At 50.9% G+C, this 15188-nt stretch overlaps 1 protein-coding gene across 1 annotated transcript in view; it reads left to right on the plus strand.

Annotated features, from left to right (window-relative positions):
* Positions 1-14310, plus strand: part of LOC125952825 (protein expanded) — a 157497-nt gene extending 143187 nt beyond the window's left edge. The window contains exon 7 of the mRNA XM_049682551.1: positions 14299-14310. The gene's annotated coding sequence lies outside the window, so the exon portion shown is untranslated. The remainder of the gene's footprint in view (positions 1-14298) is intronic.
* Positions 14311-15188: the final 878 nt, after the last annotated feature.

Raw genomic sequence — 15188 nt, forward strand, 5'->3', positions numbered from 1 at the left:
TTCTCCCTTTCCTCTCGGCGCGTGTGGATGCGTGTGTGCGTTGTTTCGCAGCAAAGGGTGAGGGTAGGACACGAGGGGGTTATCTACTCAGCAGACGCCAAGGGAAGGCCAAGGCGATAAAGATAAAATCCGAAACGCAACGATCGGTTGGTGGTGTGAAGACAACCGACCGGAACGGACCGGAACGGACCGGAACGGTCGTTGGCCGTCGGGAAAAGGTGAAAGTTCTCAAATTGTGGCCGTTTTCGATAAGAGTTATTATAGCCAACCATGATGATGATGATGATGGTGGTGGTAGTGGTGGCCATGTGTCCGCGTGTGTGTGTGTGTGTATGATAAGGTTATCAGCTGGAACAATTACCGGTGTTATTGTGGTAAGTTTTGAGCGCTTAACATCCCCGTTACGATGGCACTGATAACGATGTGGTGACCTTCTTTCTTCTCGGTTTCAGGTGTGTGTGTGTGTAACCCTTCTTGCGGTCAGAGACACACAGAAAAGGGGGGGATTATATGAGTTTGAAAGTAGTTGGTGTAATGACAGTTTGACATGTCATTTGCCTTTGCATCGATTCGATTATCGCTCGCGGTTGTTATAATTTGTGGAAAAATCGAATCCAGTGTCCATATGTATGTGAGTGTGTGTGTAAACAAACACTCCGTTGTAAATCGCTGCTCCCGTCCATCCTTCAGTCCGATAAATAACAGTTCCCGGGGCATTGCTGCAATGCCAGGGTGTAATCAGGGTGTTTATCTGTGTCTGTGAGTGTGTCCGAGGCCTTCGCTATAACCTCACAATCCCGCACGATTCATCTCGCACCTCGCCAGCGCCTGTTACGCGCCAACACATGAGTAATCGATTCGCATCGTGCCTGTCGCATCGTACCGATGACCGTACCGGCCGGCCAGGTCAGGCCAAGCCAGTGCGAGCTAAATTTATTCTACCGCAAGCCTTATAACCGTAAATTATAAAAATACATTAAATACCCGACCGATTCGCTTGACCATCGCCAGCAGCAGCAGCAGCAGCCCAGTCCGAGGGGAGGGTCCAAGGGGAAAATATCGAAATAACATTATATTTCGCGCGTACCGCATACACACACGCACACAAATAGCCTTAAGCGTTGGTTGGTTGGTTGGTCAGACCACGCATCGGTTTTTTTTTGGGATACGGGATAAGCCTGGTGAGGCCAAACAGACGAAAAAAAAAAAAACTGGTTGGTTTATTTTGGTTCACCGATCATCATCATCATCATCAGCAGCAGTAGCAGCATCAACATTGGCCACGAGTTTTCCTCAGGCCATCTCGAACACCAGGGGCCTCGAACACCACAACAAATCAAACCGGATATGATGGTGGTGGTGATAGGGGAAAGGCAAACGAGGAAATAAAGCTATCGGGAGCTGAGATCATCAGTGTTTCGGTTCCGGATTCCGGAGCACACACTCCTCCTTTTTACTAAGAAATCCCTTTTTCTGGAGGAAAACTGAGGTTACTACGATGCGTCAACGATGACTGCTCGACGAACTGCTCGATTCGCACCGTTAATGAAGTGACAAAATCGGACGACGGGCGCGCGCGCCTACTAAGGCCCACGGACGGCGCCACTGCGCTGATAGGACGAAGAAGTAATGATTTAAATAAAGCCATAAATTGTGTAAATGAGAAAATTTATTTATCAATAAGCGAAGATAAGGGTCATTTCGAGCGCCGCCGCCGCCACCGAGTTGCCTTCTTTTAAAGCAGTCTGTCGGGGACATTCGCGGACATTCGCGGGCGGTTGGCCTCTCTCTCGTTATCACTGTCTGGGCTTGAGCTAGTGTTTTCCAAAAGGGAAAGGAAGAGGAAAAGGGGGAGATATGGAGAGCAGGATGGGCCCCGAGGACAAAATGAAGATACGGAAAAATTAAACTCACTAGCAGGGGCTAAAAACCGGAGCAAAAAAAAAGAAAACCTGAACAGCTCGACGAGAAGGACTGAGGGAGAAGAGAAGCGGTGCAATAAAAATGGTGACCCCTTGGGTAGGTGATGGTCGTTGTGATTGTCTCTGTTTGTCTGGTGGGCACCCATTTGGCCCATTTCGAAGCGTTTTACTGTTTTTATCGAGAGCAAATAAATGCGCTCCCACCCTATTTCTCGACCACCGCCACCACCACCACCACCACTAGCACCTCGGTGTTGGTGACCAGCGCGGAACATCGTCCACCTCCTCGGGGTGCTCTGGCGAAACATGATTACGCGGATTGTGGGCTGCATATTTTTATGCGCGAGCGCGAACGCTACTTACGGCGCACGACAACAACGATGGCTGCTGGCTGATATCGAATTAATGCGTTTCCTTTGCGCCCTCTCTCTTTCTCTTGTGGTTTGTGCCTGTCGTTGTGTGTGTGTAGCGCCGGCTTTTTAAAAACTCGATTTGCCAAATGCTGTGGGCTCTGTTTCGCTGTTTGTGTTTGTGTGTGTGTTTGTGGGTACGGTAATGGAATTTAAACTATGCTTCATTGGGTACCACTTTATGGAGAGGTATATATGGAGTGCGCTATATATAAGCTATATCGGATGGATGGCCGACAGTGGAGTGCTCTGTTATCAATGAACATATTTTTATGCCAAAAAGCATCGATACCGGCCGGTCCGTGGAGTGCTAAAAATGGACTTCGCTTTTAATACACTCCACAGACAGTCTCTACAGATGCCTCGCCGGGGGGTTGGGTGGCGTATTTAATGAGCAATTTACGAACTCCAAACGAGTCCAGTTTAGGACGAGACGATGTACTGTACACCGGAGTGAGTGAAGAACTGGGTGTGTAATTGGTGTCCTCAAAGAACCCCGCCGCTTTAGACCGAGACACTAAAACACCTACTACTATCACTAAACGGGTGGATCACTCATTCAAACCAAATGACGGTCTGAATGGAAAATTAATTAAAAATGTCGCCAATTTGCTGACCCTGATGTCACTTGTTTCTGCTGCTGCTGCTGCTACCCGTTGTGTTGTGTTCAGGTGCAACATTCCGCCCTCCTGGAGCTCCTTTTTGAATAAATAAAACATCCTCCCCCGGCCCTCGGTTCTCGGTTGTAAACGGTTCATGTTGCGCCGTAAAACACACAAACCCGGGGGCTAACGGCGCGAGGGTTACGGGTTCTAATTCGATAGTAGTCCCGACGTATCGTAAACGTTTCGTGGCATTTGTCCCGAGGTCTGTGCGGTCCAATCCAATTCGTCAACCCCCCCCCCCCCTTTTGACTCACAAAAAAGGACGAAAAAAGCAAAGCCCGACGCCGAAACTAGAACCGCCGTTCACTGGAATCCTGACACTGAAACAAAAAAAAAAAAAATCAAGCCTCGGAGCTCGCTAGCTGGTGCTCATCAGTCCGTTTACCACCAACCACCAAGGGGGGTTGGTGGGTGTGGTGAGAAATTTGTGGAGGACAGCGAGACACATGGAATGAATGAAAAATTTGCGCCAATTTTGCGCGTAAAAGGACGACCAAAAATAAAAAAAAGGAGAACGAAAAATAGCTGGTTAGCGCGTTCGGTACTAGAAACAGGTCACATCGGTGTCTGTGTGTGTGTGTTATACATGGTCAGCGTTTGTTGCCTCTGGCCTGACTGGCTGGCTAGCCGACGACGACGGCGAGAGTAGCATTTATTGTCAAAATCGTCGTCACACCCCATCGTCACACCAGCAGCAGCAGAAGCGCGTCCTCCGGCGAGCGCATTCCGGTGCTGCTGCTGCTGCTGCTGCTGACGAATGCACTACTGCTGCTGCTGCTGCTCCGGTGGCTGGCGTATGTGGTGTGTGATAGCCGTGGCCCGCGGCCGTGTCACACACTCACACACACACACACGGACACAGCCAGTTCTCTCGTCTCTAACTGGCTTCAACTAGACGACAATAAAATTTAATCACTGACGACAATAAACATCAGTTCCAGAGCGCCCGCCGGTGGTGTGCTGATGCTGGCCGGCTGGACTGCGACTGCAGCGTCGCAGCTGGTGCGCAGAAAAAAAGCAGAAAGGGAAAATTGACCCACTGCTTGAGGGTCTGGAACTGCTGCTGCTGCTGCTGCAGTTGGATTCGTTTCATTTTGCGGCAGTCCTTCGGCACACAAAGATCTGGCATTGTCAACGGGGTTTTTTGGGGGTGGCAGTAGAGAGCAACTGTAATTGTGGCACTAAACAGTCAGTGTATCTCAGTCGCCACTGCACAGATGACCCTCTGGAGGAATGACGAAAATTCCCGTTGTTTAAGGATGTCGAGGTGCTGCTGCTGCTGCTCCTGGATGAAGTGCTTCAGAGAGCGGAGTGTGCAGTTGTGTTGGGAATAGAAAGTAGTATCATAACAGTACGAAATGAATGGGATTGCTAGTGGGTCCTAGTAGCTGTCAAGTGTTAGTAGCTCCCCGGTCTTGTTCTTGATAAGTCCAGAGGGGACTTTCGGGTCAGGAGCGATTCGCGAGACGCGAGACTTTAAGGATCCAATCGACTCAACTCAAGCTGACTCCTTCTGTCACTGGGAACTGTGGACTATTTGACAGCTTCTTTATCAGAATCTTATCTAGATGATGAATCTCTCAATCACAAACACACACACAGCGAAAGTAGCCGGAATCATCATTTCCGATTCACCGCAAATGATTACCATCGAGAACTGGCAGCTTCTCGACGACAGAAACCAAACGGTTCCGCGGATTGTGATGTAGGTCGTCCGACAGAACGCCCTGGAATCGGACGGACCTCTTTTAACATCTTCGTTCCGTTCTTCATCGTGGCGAGGGGAACTGTCGTTAAAAGAAAGGCGATACCCACCCTCCGTGGTCAACGATGATGATGATGACGAAACGACGAAGGGAGGGGGACGGAGGATCCTCGTTTTGTTTGGGGCGCCCGGAAAAAAGGTGTTGAAATGGGTTCTCGCAGCAAAACGGAAAGGTAAGATTCGATTCCTGTTCCGAGTTCCGGCCAAATAATAAAATGCCAAAATCGAATGCTCCGGGAAACATACACACGATTCACGGGGATCCGTTCGTGGTCCGTTCTGTCAGTGTTTTTGAAACGTTTTTTCGTTTGGCGGTGGCGGTGGTCTTCCGTCTTCCGATTCCGATGATGACGCGTCGCCCCCCGGGGGTGCCCGGGATTGCGGGTGCGGTTTGTGGTGATTGTGATTGGAATAATTTCGTACTCGTCGTCGTCAGCGTCGTCGTCGCCGTGACCACCGAAACGGGGTGACCGAAAACGGGTTGTTTTGGCGTCCCAGGCACCCCAGGAAAGGAGGGGTGCGGGAAAAAGGAGAGGCAGGCCCGAGGGATCCCGAGAATAAACACAAAATGGGAATGTCCGCTCCTCTCATGGTGGTGTGGAAATGGCATGCGGGACGGGGGTATAAAATATATTCCGATCCGATTTCGATTTTCCTCCTTTTTGCCCGGTGTTTTCAATTTCGTCTGACGCTTTTACGGACCGGTTTTTCGGGCCGAACCTGGCGAGCGTGTGTTTTTGGCGCGCGCGAGCAAGCGTGTGGAACGCACGGGGCCTTTTTCCCTGGTTTTTGGACATAATTCTGAGAGCCAAAGAGAGAGAGAGAGGGAGAGAGAAGTTGCCTTACATTTCTTTTACACCCCACTTTCTACCACCATTTCCGGTTCCCGGTGGTGCGGTTCCGGTTCAAAAGCTCACCGTGGCCCGTGGCCGTGGTTTGGTTTTTCGGGTGGCTGGGCGGCTGGGTTGGTGTTGTTATCTTTTGCAGGAAGCCGCAGGAACCTTAAATGGCAGCTGGCAGGTGGTTGTGGTTTTCATCTATCAAACAACATCAACCGACAGCGCTACCGTCCGCAAAGGAGAATCGTATTTTGGGCTGCTCGAGCCGCAGAAACGACGTGGAACAAAACGGGGGCACAGAACGGCGATCAAGAAATGGAGTGACAGTTTTGGAAGCGTTTTACAATAGTTTGAGGTAGGAAAGGTTGACTCTTCTTGAAAGAAGGTTGCTTCTCGCGCATTTGTTGATTGTATTGTTGGAAATAGAATAATTCAACTTACAAGACTTCTTGGCGAATGGAAACTTGCCATGAATTTAGATTTAAGAAATTGTTATTGTAAGTTCGACTAAAAGATAAAAGTGTTCCATCAATAAAGCAACTAATGCCTTACAATTTCGAGTTCCAAGTCCCGGCTTTAGGTTCAAGACCAAAACAGACCTCGAATATCCTTATAGATGGAGTAATAAACAGGGCCATTCTTTAAGGACTGCGACTCCTAAGAGCTACTGAATGGCTCCTAAACGATCAGGTGGATAGTTAAAGCCTCACAATCGCTAGCATACTTCAGTCCAATTATCTACCTTAAAAATGTAGTAAAACTGGTCCGACGAACACCTTCCCACATCCTGGGACCGCTAGAATCGCAAACAGTGCACAACCGACGCTCGAAGATCGAAATGAATTCACCGAAGCGCAATCAAGCAGGATAAAGAAAGAACTCCGGTGCACCAACGAGCGGCACGAGGGCGCATCTTCGTTATTCGTCCGTCCTCGTCTCTGTCTCTGAGTCTAAGAAGATCCAACGCCATCACCAGCAGCAGCAGCACAAGCGTTTGCGTGCTATTACGCTGGTTCGCCTTCGCGCTCTAGAGCTTTTGCACCTGTTCTCTCGCGGAAAACCCGCGGAAAACGGGTGAGCAGGAGAGCGCGGATCGCGTCCGCTAAAATAATCCGATACCAATGGTGTTGGCTCACCATCCGTAGCAAGGGGTGCTTCCGTGGCGTGGCGAGGTGCTTGTGTGCGCATTGTGTGTGCATTCCGTGTGGCCAGTCGGTCGGTTGGTGGCGTCGTCGTCGTCGTCGTCGAGGACTGGCCATTAGCCGGTGAACGCGGCGTGGCATGGTGTTATTATGACATTATGCAAGAATGCATCGGACGTAAGACCATCATTAGGAGTGTTTCCACTTCTTTCTTCGCTTTTGAGTGGCGCCTTTCAGCAGCAGCAGCACGGAGGAGCATCTCACGATCACCTGCAGGTGACCAGATTTGCTATCTGCTTCGCTGCGATGTTGACGGCTGCCGGAAAGGGAAGGATAATGGCGGGAGGGTAGAGCTGGGGACGCATAAAAGCGAAAACAACGTAAAGCTCAGAATGAAAAGCTGGAGACCGGGACAAAAAAAAGGAGAATCCGGTCGCGTCGAGCCCCGTTGACGGTCGAGAACGGAACTGCTGCTGCTTCTGCTCGATTCAGACGCGATCGCTCCAAATGATGAAAGCAGGCTGTCTGTGTGTGTGTATGTGTGGCATCCCAATTCCCAAGCCCTGCCAACAGAGAGAGCGATAGAGAGAGAACACACAGAGAGCAAAAAGCATCCAACTAAATAGGATTAGTTAGCATTGTTACATCCATAATCTCCGTGTGGTGTGGTGCCGTGTTTGTTGTTTCGTTGATCTCGTTGCGGCAGGATTTCGCTTCCTGTGTGTCCGCACCGTTGCTGTTGTTGCTGTTGTTGTTCGGAGAACTGATCGTTCGCTGCAGCTGGAGCAGCATTAGCAGAGGGTTCCCCAGCAAACAAGGGCCCTTATGCCAGGAACATAGAACGAGTGACAGAGAGACAGACCCAGAGAAAGAAAGAGAGAGAGAGTGAAGTGAAGGACGGAAACGAAAGAACAGAACTTGTCGTCACCGAAACCTAGTGTAGGTGGCCTTTGGATGTTGCGTCGACGCTGATGCTGCTCAAAGCTTGTGTTGGATGTTTGTGTTGTTGAGGTTATGCTTATGTACTTCGTTGCCGCTGCTGCTGCTGCTGCCGGCTATTTGTTATTTGAAAGCACTTTTTCCACCTCTCTCTTTCTTTCGTTGTTGCTGTGTTCCGGCTTCGGTTACACAATTCAACGTGGGTTAAGACGCGATGCCAGGAATGGAATTTGATCCTCCGGGGCGGCGAGTCCTCCATGGAATTGAGCGGCTTTAAGTAACAGAAATAAAACGCTCAACCTTTCACTGGCAATGTGCGTCACTTCATGTTCAAAACATAAAGGCTATTCAAAGCACCCCCCCTCCCCTCGCTAGTCCCAGTGCTTTTACGCTCTCTCGTGGGTCCCGTGTCCCGTGAAAGGCATCATCAATTAGAGAGCAAAAGGGCGCGCGACACGACGCGAAACGTGCCAATCACTAAATCCCTGTCACACTCCACACAAACGGAGGGGCAGGGTGGAGGCTGGTCGTGTCATAATGGCTGGCGTATCGGGCGTAATGGACATTAAGTGCATGGAAACCCCCCGGTCGGACGCTTGGAGCTGCAGCCACGGATTGCGATAGCGAGACGAACGCATCCGCCATTCGCATTGTTATGCTAATCCTTGAAACAATTACGTCAAATCTGCAAACAAGCGAGAACAAGAGATGGAGGGAGAGGGCGGACAGGCGCACTCGCTGACACGATAACACACAAACACACGCACATCGAGTGCTTTCTCTCCTCCCCCTTCTGCTGATACACCTGCCCGGCTTTCCGGTACGCGGTACGGTGGTCTGCGTTGTTGGAAAATCATTTTAAGCCAGCCATTCGCGGTAGTGGCGACGGCGGTCACCGTCCGGCCCGGTCCGCCACGGTTTCAAGATTATGGTAAACACATGCCATGCCAGGCGCGCCCTTGTCTAAGACACAAAAGCCCTCCCGGTCGGTCGGCCACTCGGTCAGATCCACGCGGGAGTCGTCTCGTTCTCCTCCTCCTCCTGCCTGGCAGCACTTCAAAGGGGACTTCATGTCATGGTTTTGCCATAATGCGGCCGCTGTGGGAGTGGCCGCCATTGGATTAATTTAATTTTCCAAAATTTAAGCACACCATCGTGAGGTCAGGAAATCTGGGGGCTTTAATTTGCGATAAAGTCAAGTGCCGGCCCGCAAGCAAGCTTAGGCTTGTCAACTGCAGGGACATACCGGCCCGAGAAGATGGAGGGGGGAGAGGGGAATATTGAATGCTAATCGTATCGAAGACCGCCCTGTTGTGTCGATCCCTTCTCTGATCCTCGAGAGTCGAGGATGCTTTCTGGGATGTCGAATGTGTTTTGCTGGCGTTGTGGAGTGGACGTCGCGAGCGCGAGTTGTTTGCAGTTGACACCAGTGTGCTACAAGTGGCGTGCGGTGTTGTTGTTGTTGTTTGACAGCCCATTCGAACCCATCGATTATGGCCAGTAATCATAAGTATCATCGAGAGAGGGAGAGAAATCGCGCACACATACACGTATTGTCGCGGTTTTCGCTCTCAAGTACCCCCATCATCATCCTACGGTGAGATGCCATTCCAAGAAGACCTCCCCCTCTCCCCTTTTTCTCATCCAAAATCGATTAACGAACATCCTTAAATTATCGCTTTTTGTTACGCTATTACATCCAGAGATCGAGGAGAAAGGGGGCGTTATTGTGTCCAGCTCTGCCCTGTTGGTGGTTTTTCCAGAGCCAGAGCCAGAGGCGATGTGTCACCTTGTGTCTCTATCCAGCACAGCGCTGGCTGGGATTCCAGGAATCCCACTCCGTGCCCTGGAGCGAAACGGTGAACGACGACGCCTCGATGCTGGCACAAGACAAACTTGTGAAGAGAGAGAGAGAGAGAGAGAGAGAGAGAGAGAGAGAGAAAGAGTGTGTCGAAGGTAGCAGCAGCAACGCAGCTAGACGTGATTGGTTAGTAAGGTGGCCAGAATGAGACCCCATGGCCACTACCACCATCACCACCAACACCACCACCACCACCACTCTGCTGTGCTGATAATTAATTAAACTTCGGTTCGGTTGTTCGGAAGTTGAAAGTGGAAGGTTTCACTTTGACACCGAGAATCGATCGAAAATAATGACACGCTATCGTCGTGGTTGTGCCCCCCTCCCCCTTCACACTGGGGTCGTAACCTCCTCACCCCCGCCTGAGGAAGAAGAAATCTTGCTTCGTCAGACGAGCGAATGCTGACGATGGTTTTTGTGCCGAGAAGAATCCAGCAGCAGCACAATGAGCATGTTGTTGAGCTTATCCGTGTCCGGGACCATGTAACGACGTCTCGAAATCCTGTGTACACGCCGGGAGTGAAGCAATCGGAGACCTCTGCCCTCACGATAAGGGCGCGCTGAAGGTGGACACGATAGTAATTAAGAAGTTCTCTCCCTCTCTCTCTCTTCGAACGCTGCTCGATTTCATGTTACTAGATCATCGCCGGAAACGAGCAATCGTTTCCCTCGAGTAACAGATCGCACCACAAATGGAAGGGGGTGGCCAGACCAGAGGCCATAACCAGGGCGGCCACACTCCAGCTCTAGGTCCAGTGAGTGAAGGAGATAAACTACTTTATGATACAATATCTCGTGTATTAGTGTCTTTTGTCGGGTTCTTCCGCGTTCTGATGCTGTGGAAAATTTGGTTCCAACTTTAGTTCCGTTGGCGCTCCGTCTTTCATGCTGGCGTTGGCGTTGGGGTGAAGGTGATTAGCAGAGGATGTGTCAGCGAATGGTGTGCCGGCGGTGGCGGCGCGCATGAGTGGCGAAATTACAATGCCATTCTCGCTGGCCAACCCCCCCACCACGGTCACGCCACCCCGGTGATGATGATAGCCGACAATTAATTATTCCATTATTCCATCGGGCGTTAGGGCGGGGTTACACCCGTCCTCCCCTTCCTGTCGGTGACTGTCACGGAAGACGGCGACGGCAACGGCGACGACGGCGACGACGGCGACGACGAGGATTTCATTTCTTTTCATCGACCGGAGACCGGAGAGTGACGCAAATTTGGTGCAAAGTGATTACAGCTCGTCGTCGCTCGTTGTCGTCGTAGTCGTCGTCGCAGTGCTCGTTGGCATGGAGTTAAGGGGTGGTGGCGACCGACCGACCGACCGACCGACCGCTGCTGGCTGGCTCGGTGGTGATGATTAGCGGACGTTGGCCGGAGAGAGTTATGATGGCATTAATCTTCTCGCGCACAATTGTGTGTGTTGTATTCCGTTTTCCGCAAAACCGTGAAGGTGTTGACTGTGTTTCTGTGTGTGTGTGTGTGCGGTGTCTAATCTCCGTTGAAACACGTGACGCCCTCGCTGACATTATCAAACTAACGATATCGAGCGACGACGGAACGGACTACGGGCGAAGTAGAGAAATCGAGATTGGTGTCCATTATCGAGTTTGGTTAGTTCGCTTACCTTTCGATTAGTTGATGATGGCCGCGCGCGCGCGAAGATGATGGTTGTATTGTGTTGTTCACTTCGATAATTACTTTTACACTTCAGCTCTCTGCTCGCCGCACACCTTTAGCTTTCGACAGAGATTTCATTTCACTTGGGGTAATTCAGCGGAAAAAACTTCTTCAACAAGGATACGCTCTTCATTTACACTGAACGGATCGAATCACGCACGGAATCACTTCGTATTTCTACCAATAATTACTTCAAAACTTCCATCATCACTCCATGAAACTCCGATGACTTGCTCACTTTGCACGCTACTCTTCACGCAATGACTACTAGATGTGTGGTGTACCATGTCACCCGGCGTCATCGTTTTATGAGCATCTGATTGACTTTTACCCGTGCGCCATCTAGCGGTGTTCATGTGTATCAAGGAGAATTACTTGAGTAAAACAATTCACCGAATTGCACCAAATTCATGCGGTGACCACAAGCAGCAGGCATCCTTGGCAGTCGACTAAAAGGCCATATGCTTCTGCCACTGCCGCTGGATGATGATTTTATGGTGTCTAGAGCCCTTTTGCACTTGTCAACGGTTGCAGGTACGTGGTGTGCGAACCAACGACGACGACGACGACGACTTCTGGTCCCCTGTGGACGAACGCCTGTCCTGTCCACCTCGTACCGGGTTCCGCGTTGCGTTGCGGCGTTGATTGGAACAAATTGATGACGCACATAATTTTACCTGTTGTGTGTAGCAGCAGCACCGACATTGTATGCTACCGTACGAACCATATGAGTGTCGTCAGCGCGCCGGGTCTAGCGAGGAGCGAGGCCAAGGATCTAGGTAGACAGCACCTCCGCCTCTGAAGCACCATCGCCCATTTCTAACGACATCTGCCGACATCGACCCGACCGGACCCGGCCGGGGGTGCGGTGGGCAGAGAAAACGGGAGTCATCATCCTCCCAGGATACGCATTTTTCTTCGCGATTCCCCAAGCTCCGGTAGCTCCTAATGGCTTCGTCTTGTAGGAGGACGTCCGCTGCCTGTGCCTGTGTCGACTTCCTTAGTCTTTTGCGCGAGGCAAAAGGTGCAAAAAGTTTCTGTCCCGTACACACATACACACACACTGGCCTGACACGTGGTAATGGTTGGTGCTCCATACTCCTGCCACTGCTCCTGCTGTTGCCAGATATCATCATTTCTAGTCCCGCTTCCGGATCGGTCGGTGTATCACAACTGCCTACCTTTACGCTTACGTGGCTGAAAGCTCTTTAAGCAGGAAGGTTTTTTGCCAATAGGTTGTACTCTAGCGTTCGCTTCGTTCGCTGGAATGTGGTAGTGGTGGTGGTGGTGGTGGTAGTGAAGGTGGGTCTCTTCCTGTCGTCAGCGAGTATCTGTTTATGTCTTATGTTTTGCCACTTTTCTTATCTATTTCCTCCTTCTCCTGGTGGACTCCTGGGCACTCGACCGTACCACACCGCTTAAGCGCCGCCACACACACACATACACATACACATGTGTGTATGTGTGTGTATTAGTGTGTTATCCTCATCCTCTCCTATGTGGCGAGTGAGGTGAAAGCACGCACCACACACCCACAGCACAGTACCTCCTTCTCCTCCTCCTCCTCGACATCCCCTTCCCCAGTAGCTTGACTCTAGGCCAGACCACATCCCAGGCGATCACTTCACGACAACCATCTCCACCACCACCACCACCACCAGCAACGTAGCCTCGTGCGCGCGCGTGTGTATGTCCCCGTGTCCATAAATAATGCTCATTTTCCCTATGGCTTAATCACGTTGTGCGACATTTACGATTCGGGACCTATAAATCATTCTCGCATGAGCACAACGGCAAACACAATGCACAGCAGCTCGTCGTCTGGGTGTCTCCTAGTGCCTGTGTGGTGGCGGGACCAACACCCCTTTGCTTCCCGCCTGCCTGCCTGCCTGCCTGCCTGTCTTTCTTCACTCTTCCGTAGCGCCCTTCGGACACTAGCGGACGCCACCGGAACCACCGAGCGCTTATCGGGCTCGGTACACGGGTAATGATATTGTGTTTTTCTGCTCCTTTCTTTCGCTCTGCGTTGCGCTGTGGGTGATGGACATTTTTTTGGTTTTTCACCACGCGGCGCGAAAGGCGGCAGTTGTGGAGAAACCTACGAGCTGAAACACCTTTCGCTGTCTTACGTTACGTTCTTACTACCGGGAGTCGCAGGGTGCCGAAGATAAAGCTCCCCTCACCCTGGACCCTGGAAGTCCTGGTGAAGAAAAGGAAGAACATCGGCGAAGTGCTTTATCAGAGGCCAATGCTCTAGACACTTGGAGGAAGCCTATTCGTCGGCTTATCAAGTTTTTGTTATTGTCTTCTCAGAAGAAGCAGAAGTTGCCCTTCTTTGTATTCGATGCATTCGTATAGGTGAGAATCGAAAGGCATATTCTTTAATGTTGGAAGCACTGGAGCAACTGGAGTACCTTCCAGACCGGTTACCGGACCGTTTATGAGCTCGTATCTCGCGAATTCAACGAGCGGTTCGCGTAACTTTTCACCGTAAATCCAAAAACAACGGAGAAGGAACGAGGCTAAACAGAAAGAAGCAGAAGTGAGTGCAGACATTAGCACATGCAAGGGGAGGGGGGAGGTCATACATGTGGTGTACCCCGCTGATAATTTACAAGCAAACGAAGAGGGATGCAGGACGGCACCAATCCACGTGTTCCGTTTCGTCTTTCGACGCGTTGCTTGTTGTGTTTTGTTGGGGCACTAAGAATAGCTTGGACGATTAAGCATCAGGTCCCGCTCCACAACACACACACACACACACACACACACACACACACACACACACACACACACACACACACAGAGCGCGCACCACGAGCTTCTCAAGTGTCACCGAATAAGATGGAGTAAGACGACCAAGACCAAGACGACCAGTTCTTCCGTTGGTGTAGTAGCGTAGCGCGCCTGCCAGAAGATGGCGAATGGCCACGGCGGTGGTGCTAATGGATACTGGGGTGATGATGATGATGGTGAGGAAGAGAAGGGGGAGGTGGAGGTGGAGAAAACGATGCTGAAACAGAAAAAGCGTATGCTTATGTGTCGCTGATGTAGCGGCGCGCGTGAACATGCATGAGGTCCTCGGTCCTCACACCACCCAGCGGGCGTGTGTGTGTGTGCTTAGCCTTTTCGGGGTTGACGAAACCCCTCCCCCCCCCCTTCCCCTCTCGAAGTCGGCTTCATTATGTGCAAACGATTAAGACGGCAATTAAGCTTTGATTTACAGGATCGTTGTTGCGAAAGTGTCGCCACCATCACCACCACCACCACCACCGGTGGCACCGACCTCCCGCCCGTTGTGGCCGGATTCTTTTTGTTGCTTTTCCTGCACAGCGCGAACAGCGCGAACGTATGTTAAGAACGCTTTGAGGGAGAGCTGGAGTTCCAAGAATCGCGTAAGAACGCGCGGGTTCTTAACTGCTTTGCAGCTTGTCATTTATCACTCGTCGCAAAACAGGGGGGGTAGCAAATGGGCTTCACAACTCGCGTAGGGAAAGCTGTTTAAACTAGCATTTGCTTCTAATGTGCTTTCCCCGAAAACAACTAAGCTGGCGTTTTAAACGTCAAAGCGCATCGTAGAAACCGAGGCAAATGGTCTACTTAGCGATGATGTCATTGGTGTATGGCCTCGTATGAGATAGATCATGATAGGACCCGTTAAACTAATGATGCCGGATAGTCGTAAACCTGCTGATCATCTTATCTTTCGCAAAAAGTCTTGTTCATTTTGGTTAGGCCACCCCATTTCCGGTCTTTCATATCCGGTCTCCTTGGACCGAGACGGATGCCTGCGGCTGCGGCTGTTCCGAAAACAAAAACAAAAAGGTAGGAAAAAAGAACGCAACCCTCAGCACTAGACTCCGTAATAATCTGCCATGGCGGTAGTGGCCCACGGCCGGCACACGACGGCATTCGAGGTAAATATTGACAATTGATGCAGCAGATAACAATTTTCGCCTATCGCTTT

This window comes from Anopheles darlingi, chromosome 2 (genome assembly GCF_943734745.1).
Source record: "Anopheles darlingi chromosome 2, idAnoDarlMG_H_01, whole genome shotgun sequence".
Classification (NCBI taxonomy): domain Eukaryota; kingdom Metazoa; phylum Arthropoda; class Insecta; order Diptera; family Culicidae; genus Anopheles; species Anopheles darlingi.